Here is a 9,553-nt window from a genome sequence, read left to right on the forward strand (position 1 = left end):
GAGGGGAGGCCAGGGAAGGTGAAGAAAATAAGAGGGAAGAGAATCATACTCTTATCAAGGCACAAGGCAAAAATGTTGGTACATTGTGATGGATACTTTGTAAGTACAAAGTTTTGTCAAGTGGTCCACAAGTTGTGTTTAACGAGACTCCCCTGCACGAATCAACTATTGTAACTGTTTTAGACCACCACACAGAGCAAACGTTGTTAAGCTTGATAATTAACGATGGAGCATTTCAAATTGAAGCATCTTTCTGTATACTAGAAAGATGATCCCCAGAATTCACATACTAGTAGAATTAATCCCCCCAATATATGAGAGTTCAACATATCAAATCTATGATCTAGACATTGTCAAACATAATATAAGCGCATATTAATCGGCCACTTCGCGATGGAGCCATTCAAGCTTGGCCCGATTATCTTCCCACTCACAGAATCTCTCCCTCTTCTCATCAGATGTAAATAGGCCCTTGGCAAACCACCACAACTCACTCGAGGGCTCTGCCTCAGGTAAAGATTCAACTGCCTCCATCACTGTGGGAAATGCTGATGCAGGAAACCTACTAGGAAGTACCTCTGTAAGTTTTGACGGATCAACTTCTTCTTCATTCTTAACTTGCTTAGATCCTTGTCGTCTTCCCCTTTTCTTCATCCCAGATGGACTTCACAAACGTTTAGTGATTTAGAAACATCCGACAATAACAATGGGGTCAATTTACAAACATGTTAAGTAATTCATCCATATATCACAAAAAATAGAAAAAAAACTTGAGCTCAGGAGATGATCCTCTTCCCTATGACATCACCCACAAACTGTAGTGGCCTCTCATTTTTCCAAAATTCTGATCCAATAGGGTTTGTTAGTTGATTTTAATTTTGAGGATATTGTTAGTTAGTTTTAATTTTGAGAGTATTTAGGTCTATTTAAATTATTTTTTTGCTATATTTAAAAGATTTTATAAAAAATAACATTTATGAAATTAGGTATTATATTTTGATTATTATTAATTAATATTCCTCTCCCTATCTTCTTTCTCTCTCTAGGATTAAAAGCTGGCATTTTTTATTTTGTAGTAATAGAAAAAAGTGTTGGCGGTGTATATATGGTGCAGGCTATCAAATTTCTTCTCCTCCTCACATCGCAGCTCGCCTTCCAAGAATCAAGATCCCGAAGAAGTACGTGTTGCTCTTCGAATTGAAATCAATTCCTATTTTTCTTCTTTGCTTATAAATCTAGTGAATGTGACTGTAATTTCTCATAGTATTAGTTTTTGTTCTTCGCATATTTACTTTATGAATTTCTCTTCATCGTTCTACATAATTCCAGAGGTTTCTCGTTTGTAATTTATCACTTCACTCACTGACGGTTTCTCAAATTTTAATTGATCTGATTTTAATTTTTTGATTGAAATATAGATGGCTTCAGCCCAACCTGTAGTCCAACCTCAACCCCAACCTTCATCCCAACCCCAATTCCAACTTCGTAGTGTCCTCGATAACCTCAAATCTATCGACGCCTGTCACGGCAAATTGACGGAAATAAAGGAGGCATGAGGATTGGACAGTTTGGAGACCATACAAACTAGCGAAGCTCTAACAGGATTCGAGTCCAGACGATCAGGCCTTATTTGCCTCTTGAAGAGAAAGGCTTCTAACGAACTGAAGAGTAGGGGAGGAATATATTGAGGACAAAGGAGGCTTGATCGTCTGAACTTGAATCATGTTAGAGCTTCGCTAGTTTGTATGGTCTCCAGACTGTCCAATCCTCCGGCCTCCTTTACTTCCATCAATTTGCCATGACAGGCGTCGACAGATTTGAGGTTATCGAGGACACGACGAAGTTGGAATTGGGGTTGGGATGAAGGTTGGACTACGGGTTGGGCTGAAGCCATCTATATTTCAATCAAACAATTAACATCATATAAAATTAAAATCTGAGAAAACGTCAGTGAGTGAAGTGATTGATTATAAACGAGAAACATCTGGAATTATGTAGAACGAAGAAGAGAAATTCATAAAGTAAATATGCGAAGAACGGAAACTAATACTATGAGAAATTACAATCACATTCACTAGATTTATAAGTAAATATGCAGGGAAGAAAAATAGGAATTGATTTCAACACGAAGAGCATCAAGTACCTCTTCAGGATCTTGATTCTTGGAAGGCGATCTGCGACGTGAGGAGGAGAAGAAATTTGATAGCCTACACTATACATACACCGCCAACACTTTTGAACACTTTTTTTTTTTGTTAACACAAAATAAAAAATGCTAGCTTTTAATCCTAGAGAGAGAAAGAAGGGAGGGAGAGGAATATTTATTAATAATAGTCAAAATTTAATACCTAATTTTATAAATGTCATTTTTTTTATAAATTTTTTTAAATATAGTAGAAAAATCACTTAAATAGACCTAAATACCCTCAAAATTAAAACCAACTAAAAAACCCTATTGGATCAGAATTTTGGAAAAATGAGAGGCCACTACATTTTGTGGGTGATGTCATATCGTTCCCAGTCAATACCAATGAAATCAAGGATCTTAGTATAACTTTTCATTTTCACCTGTGGCTTCAATACGTATGAATGAACATGAGATAGGCACTTGTGTTACTTTGGTTGTAATGTTTAATGGGATTTCGCGGCTATTACTATGTTTGTCTAGTTTCACGTTGTTGTTGGACTCATATGGTTAGAAATTACACCTACACGAATTTTGTGATTGCTGATATTTAATCACGCATATTATGAGTGTTACTTGACCTTCGCCATATGTTTTCTCTGCCTTTCGATTTGTTTCTCTCTCACACCATTAATTAGGCTAAATTGGATTAATGGTCTCCCATACAAAAAATGATTAAATGTGACATGGAATACTATAATCTGACATGGATGACTATTTTTTAATCTTACATCTAGTATTATTGAAAAAACAATCTTATTTGGGGATTAAAGTAAAGATTTTTTTATAAATAAATTAGGATTTTATAAATATTTAACAAAATTAAAGGTGACTCTTAATTAGGTAACATAAAGTTCCAAATCGGCCAAATTCAAAAGTGCGTGAACTAAATTGGTGGCGAATGACTGGAAATATTTAAGCCGAAATACAACACACCTACCTGTATAGTAAATTCTCGTGCTCATCATCGTTCGGAATGTCGATATTCCACCATCTTGGTCTCAGACGCAATTCCATCCGCTCATTCCATACGCATTGCCTCCTTCCCTACCCACCTCTTCCACCTCTTCTCCTCCACTGTGGCCTCTCCTTCCTAAGACGTCGAGGACGCCCAGAAGGTGCTTGTTATAAATCCCCAAAGGACTATCCGGATTCCTACTACAGCTATAACTTCTGGTAACTCTAGCTCTGTGTATGGTGGTTCTTGGTTTCACTCAGCTGGTTCGTCCAAGACTAACTACTATCGTGAGGACCTTTTGCAAATAACACCCACCTATAGTCTCTTTAAAGAACGATATGCGGCCTTGGAGCTTACCATTAAAGAGACTATAGGTGGGTGTTTTTTGCAAAAGATTATTGCGGTAGTAGTCGGTCTTGGACGAACCAGCTGAGTGAAACCAAGAACCACCATACACAGAGCTAGAGTTAACAGAAGTTATAGTTGTAGTCGGAATCCGGATAGTCCTTTGGGGATTTATAACAACACCTTCTGGGCGTCCTTGACGTCTTGGGCAGGAGAGGCCACACTGGAGAAGAGGTGGAAGAGGTGGGTAGGGAAGGAGGCAATGCGTATGGAATGAGCAATTGAGCGGATGGAATTGCGTCTGAGACAAAGATGGTGGAATATCGACATTCCGAACGATGATGAGCACGAGAATTTACTATATAGGTAGGTGTGTTGTATTTCGACTTAAATATTTCCAGTCATTCACCAACAATTTAGTTCACGCACTTTTGAATTTGGCCGATTTGGAACTTTAGATGAAAATTTTGATTTAGATGAAAATTTAGGAGGGTAAAGATTGGAAACGCACAGAAAGGGAGGCCTTGTATTTCTGCCAATATGAAATCCAATCCTCCTTGTCCCATCGGCCCTTGACAAACTTCTCCAGAACACATGGTTAATATATAGTCATTACAAAGAGATCTATGAACCATCAATATGAGAATTTTGTGCAAAGATCTATATATCAATTGTGAAAGCATAATTTTTGTGGTTGTGGTATGCTAATGTTCATTTGCAGCACAACAGATGCAAGCTCATAATAAAGCAGAGATGGTCAATGTAAATACAACCTGATCTAACCACAATGTGCAAAAGGAACTCAAGTCCGACACTTATAAATTACTCCTTTCTATAAAACTTGTTGAAATTAAGTTTAGTTCTCTACAAAAATCAAATTAGCATCATAAATTGGCAAAAGGGAAACTGCTTCAAATTTGTGATTTGATATAATTGGACTTTAGAAAAAACTTGATGATTTTGAGGGATCCAATTTAACGGTTAGAAAAATTTTCACTAATTTTCATTATTTAACAAAATTACAAAGGAGAAGTGAGAAATAAAATTAAAAAATTAAATGTATATGCACCACACAAAGATTGGATAAACATTTGACGAAGAAATATAGTACACCTGCAATTAGGGTTTGATCAAATTTTGAGTAATTAATCCTTGAAATTAAGCTGATGATCTAAATTAAACAGAAGTTGAAAGGAAATTAGTGAAAGGGAACAAACCTTGATCCATTTGCCTTGCAATGGAGACATGGCTGGAGAACTCTCAGTCACTGTGGAAACTCAGTTGCCGAAGTATCAGTCTTCGACTTGCTCTGCAAAAATCCCCAAATTGTTTAAGATTTCTTCTAAAACAAAAAAAAAAAATCCAAAATTCGACCAACAAAATAACAGTGCAGCGAACTCAGCGAAGTCCTCGTCGTCGTCAAAGTCCGAGTCGGCGCCGTGGCTTCCCCGGAGCTGGTTACCGGCAAAAGCGTCGGTGTCTTCGAAGTCGGCGATGTCGAAGTAGGTCGTCCACGACGTTCTCCAGCTCGTCGTTCTGAAACTGCGCCATTTTCGACTGCGGAAAAACTCGGGGATTAACTGAAATTCACAATGGCCATTAAATCGAAACCGAAAGTGGGAGAAGTGGCGAAGGAATTTACCTGGAATTTGTGAATTCAGCCGGCGGGTTGAGAAAAACAGAGTGTGTAGAATTTTCCCAAGAAACGAACAGAAAAAGCGAGCGTCTTTTTTAGGTGGGTGAAAGAAAACGCTCACCCACGGTGCTCAACTTATAGACTTGGGCGAGAGCAAAAGAGATTACTGGAAAGTGACAGCCAGTGGATTATTTTTCGGCATGAATGGAGCCATGGTTTCTCAGAGAGATCAGCGAGCTCACATTTTTTAATTCTCAGAGAGAGAGAGAAAACTGTCGAGCTTTTGCAGAAGGCGAAGTGTGTTTTGTCGAGGTAACGAACGGAGATGAGAGAGAGAGGTGGAGCGGCTAGGGTTTGGGTATGGAAGAGTTGAAAAATGGAGAGAGCAGATTCAATGGCAGTATTAAAAAAAATAAGAATAAATTTACAAAACTAATTATTTTATGCATTTTTTTTTAGGAAAATTAATCAAAAGTTCTTGAAAACTTTGAGTTTTAATGATAAGGACAAAATAAAAGGTAAAATGAATAGTACTATGTTTGACTTTTTAGTGTAAAAATATGATTTTTCGTTAAAGTAAACAGTATCGCGAAATTTTCGTTAAAACTACCTTTTTTTTTTTTTTTTGCTGCTTTTGATTATGTATAAGAGATGATTATGTATCTCATCGTTGCTCTGGCTTTATATATAAGAGATGATTATGTATCTCATCGAATGTGGATGTACCCGTTAATCTGAGAATTTATCGATTCAACTCTGAAAATTACGGTATCGGTATTAACATATATAAAATAGAATTATATCACATTTTCCTTTTGGACTATTGAGCCAAAAGTTCATTTATTTAAATTTTTATAGCAATTGGTGATTGGCGCGTGGTTCTGAGAGCCCATAAGTTTGGGCTGCCTTGCACCATAATTGGACCATCCTAATTGGTGATTGGCGCGTGGTCATATAGCTCGAACCAATTTGTATGGATTTTATTTCTTATTTATTTTATATTTTACTTTATTTTTCTGTTCAACAAGGGATCAACAATCTTTCTTCGTTGCATGCAGACTCGATGGCAAGAGAATACTTATTATTGACCCAAGCTTCGATATTTGACTCCAACAATTTTTCATCAAAAATAAAAAACAGAAAGATCTACAATTATTCTGAAACATGCATTCCATGCAAACAGACAACACCTGAACCAATTCTTCTACAGTACTGCACTCTCATCACCATCAACCGTCTCTACTTCGTTTCCTTCTTTGAAGCTAATTTCCCTCAAATTCCTTCCGTTTCACCCTGAATTTCGACACAAAAAACCAAAGAATTAACACGAGCTACAATAACAACACTAACACATTCAACAACCATGAGAATAAGTGAGTCTTACATCCCATCTTCTGCGAACAAGCCATTGGATGGGATTAAGCCTGGACATTGCTAAAAAAACAAAATCTTCAAGCCAAAGGTCCAAAATCCGTGTGAATACCGTCAGAATCACCTTTCCCCTGTCCAAAATCCACCGCCTTAGCGGTCCCGGACTTTCGTCGGCGGATGCGGTGGCGGCGACGGAGGCGGCAGCGGTGGAGGTCGCTCCTTGCTGGTCAAGCTGCTGCTGCAGTGGGTTTAGGACATCGACGACAGCCTCCAAGATCTTCCAGTCTTTTTCAGACTGGACATTTCCGACAAGTTCAACGTGCAAACTTCCTCCTTCCAGTTCTTGGGTCAACAACCTCTTCAAGAGAGACATGAGGCTCCTTTGTCCTGACGCCATCCTCGTTATAGCTTCGTCGATTTCTTCCATTTCCGCACGGTTCAATGCCCCCGCCTCCTTCTCTCTCATCAAACTGCGGTGGCAATCTTGGATAGATCGGAGGAGAGTTAGGACCCGCCGAGCTCGGACTCCGGGTTCCGCTGCAGTTTCGATTTCATACTGGGGAGCAGGTTCTACATGGGTTTGAACTTCGGACATGATTATTGATTCTTGTATTGGATACAAGCTTACCTGCGCCTGTATGTATATATAGCGTTTGCTTTAATAATATAAAATGTGCCCGCTTTTGAGTTTTGTGCTGCTTCTTATAACAATGAACCCAAGTGCTGACAACGACATCATCTTATACCACCAACCCAAGTGCTGACAACGACATCATATCTTATACCAAACCAAGTACTGACAACGACATCATCTTATACCAATTGAACCTACATCTTATACCAAACCAAGTACTGACAACGACATCATCTTATACCAATTGAACCTACCAATTGAACCAAAGTGCTGACAACGACGTCATCTTCTAACAACTTTTAACAAAAGATATGATCTACATTAAGAATGAAGGGTGATCTTAGCCTCACAATAGAGTAGCAATAATGTGATTCAAATTCGCATCTGACGAGAATCAAATTTAAGATCTCTCACTTATAAGTGAAGAGGAATCAGTTAAATATTTCATTTTGTTATATCCATAGCAGTCATAGTATGTACTAATATAGTTACAATGCAGATTCTAATTTAAGCTTCTATCATGTGCAAGTCTAACTTAGTCGGTTACGATTTGCTTAAAACTCTAAAAATGGATACCGATTGCGATTATATAAGTGAAGTTTAGTTATTCAATTTTAACTCAACCTTATAAAATTATCCATTTTAATTAAGTTTGGACTTGAAGATTCCTAACTAGTAATACAATTTAGTGCTATTTTTCTCTTAATGCTCTTTGAACAAATAAAAAGTAAATTTTAGCCATGTTATTGCGAATATAGGAGTAATTCATAGCCAAAGAGAAACAGTCCCGTTAAGAAACTTCAAAATTTATTAAAACACCAAGTGAGCCGACAAAAATGAATAATGAAAATTACTCCAAGTTTTGTTGTCTTAGTGCTTAAGTTAATGCGATTCCGCCATGCAAGATACGCGTGGCAAGGTTCACACGGGGCCCATCCACGTGACGAAAGCGAGACTATTTGATAGAGCCCCATAAATCAAGCCCGCCACGTAAGCAGGTTACAATGCGCACTTTGTGGACAGTGGGCACATACCTCAGACCGATGGATTAAACCTATTATTGTAGAGTTTACCGGGGTGAACAGGACGATAAAATTTTCTTTATGATCAGAACACGGGTGATACATCATGCGTTTTTTTATAAAAGTGATGGAAAATTGTATTTTCTAAGTCATTAACATTTTAACACACATATTCCACTATTTGTATAGTGACACGTGATGTACCACCCGTATTCCGGTCACACTGAAAAATCTCTCGAACTGGAAGTGTCAAGATAAGAGGTGAGCATAGGGATGTCAACGGATAAGTTTGGGGACAGAAATGCTATATCCATCCTCATAATCATGAAAATTAATCATATCCATAACCGCAAATTAATCATCGGGTCTTACCCATAACCATACCCACTGGATAACGAATTTCTCATCGGTTAATGGTTATATTCATCTTTGTCAATAGAAAAAAAAAAAAATATATATATATATATATATATTCGTCCAATTGACGTATGATAATTTAGTAAATATTAATCTCGTCATTAAATATTTGATGTATAAAATGATTTAATTAATGGATCTTGTGGATCGTCCCTTCGGGAACATCAAATAAAAATGGATCTTGTGGAGCATAAAAATTAAAGCTAAACATTGATAATGTTGATTGATCTTTGATATCTCCCATAAGTACCATTGAATTCTCATAGATTTTGATTCACATCAAGACTTTTGAACTTTGCCACAAAATGCAACTCATACAATGCAATCTTTGTATTCTCAAGGTAATGGACACGGTGAATAATGAATATATATATATACACACACATATACATATACTATATTATATAATACTTTAATATTACATATAATTATATTATATATTATTCGGTTCGAATTTGGGTACGGATATGGATTGAAGACCCCTATAACTATATCCAAAACTATAACCGAATAATATTCACGATTTTTCCCCATATCCAAAATATACGCGAATTTTTATATCCAAATCCAATCAATTTATCCAAATTATCAGAGTTTAATGGTAAGAACTTGGAATTGTCATTCCTAGGTGAGCAAGAAGGTGAGCAACATGACACGCTAAAGGCAGTGTGTACTTTATATTTCTTTTATATTCGTTTATAGTTAACAGTTTAGTTAGTTATGAAAGTGTTTTCTTTGATAGTGGTATTTGTTGCATTTATTATGTCACTCCCCAAAAATGGTTTCAGAGTTGAAACGATAATTTATCCAAATTTATTTGGAAGCCAAATACATTGGTAGGCCAACAAAGCTGTGGTTAATTACCGTTCAGTTAACCACGATGAATTTCCTTGTTTGACACATTCGTAACATTTATTTCGGCTTGATCTAATTTAAAGTTAGATTGCCTGCATACTTTCTCAAGGATCAACCCCAATCGTAGTTT

Source organism: Malus domestica, chromosome 10 (genome assembly GCF_042453785.1).
Source record: "Malus domestica chromosome 10, GDT2T_hap1".
In the NCBI taxonomy this organism is placed as follows: Eukaryota; Viridiplantae; Streptophyta; class Magnoliopsida; order Rosales; family Rosaceae; genus Malus; species Malus domestica.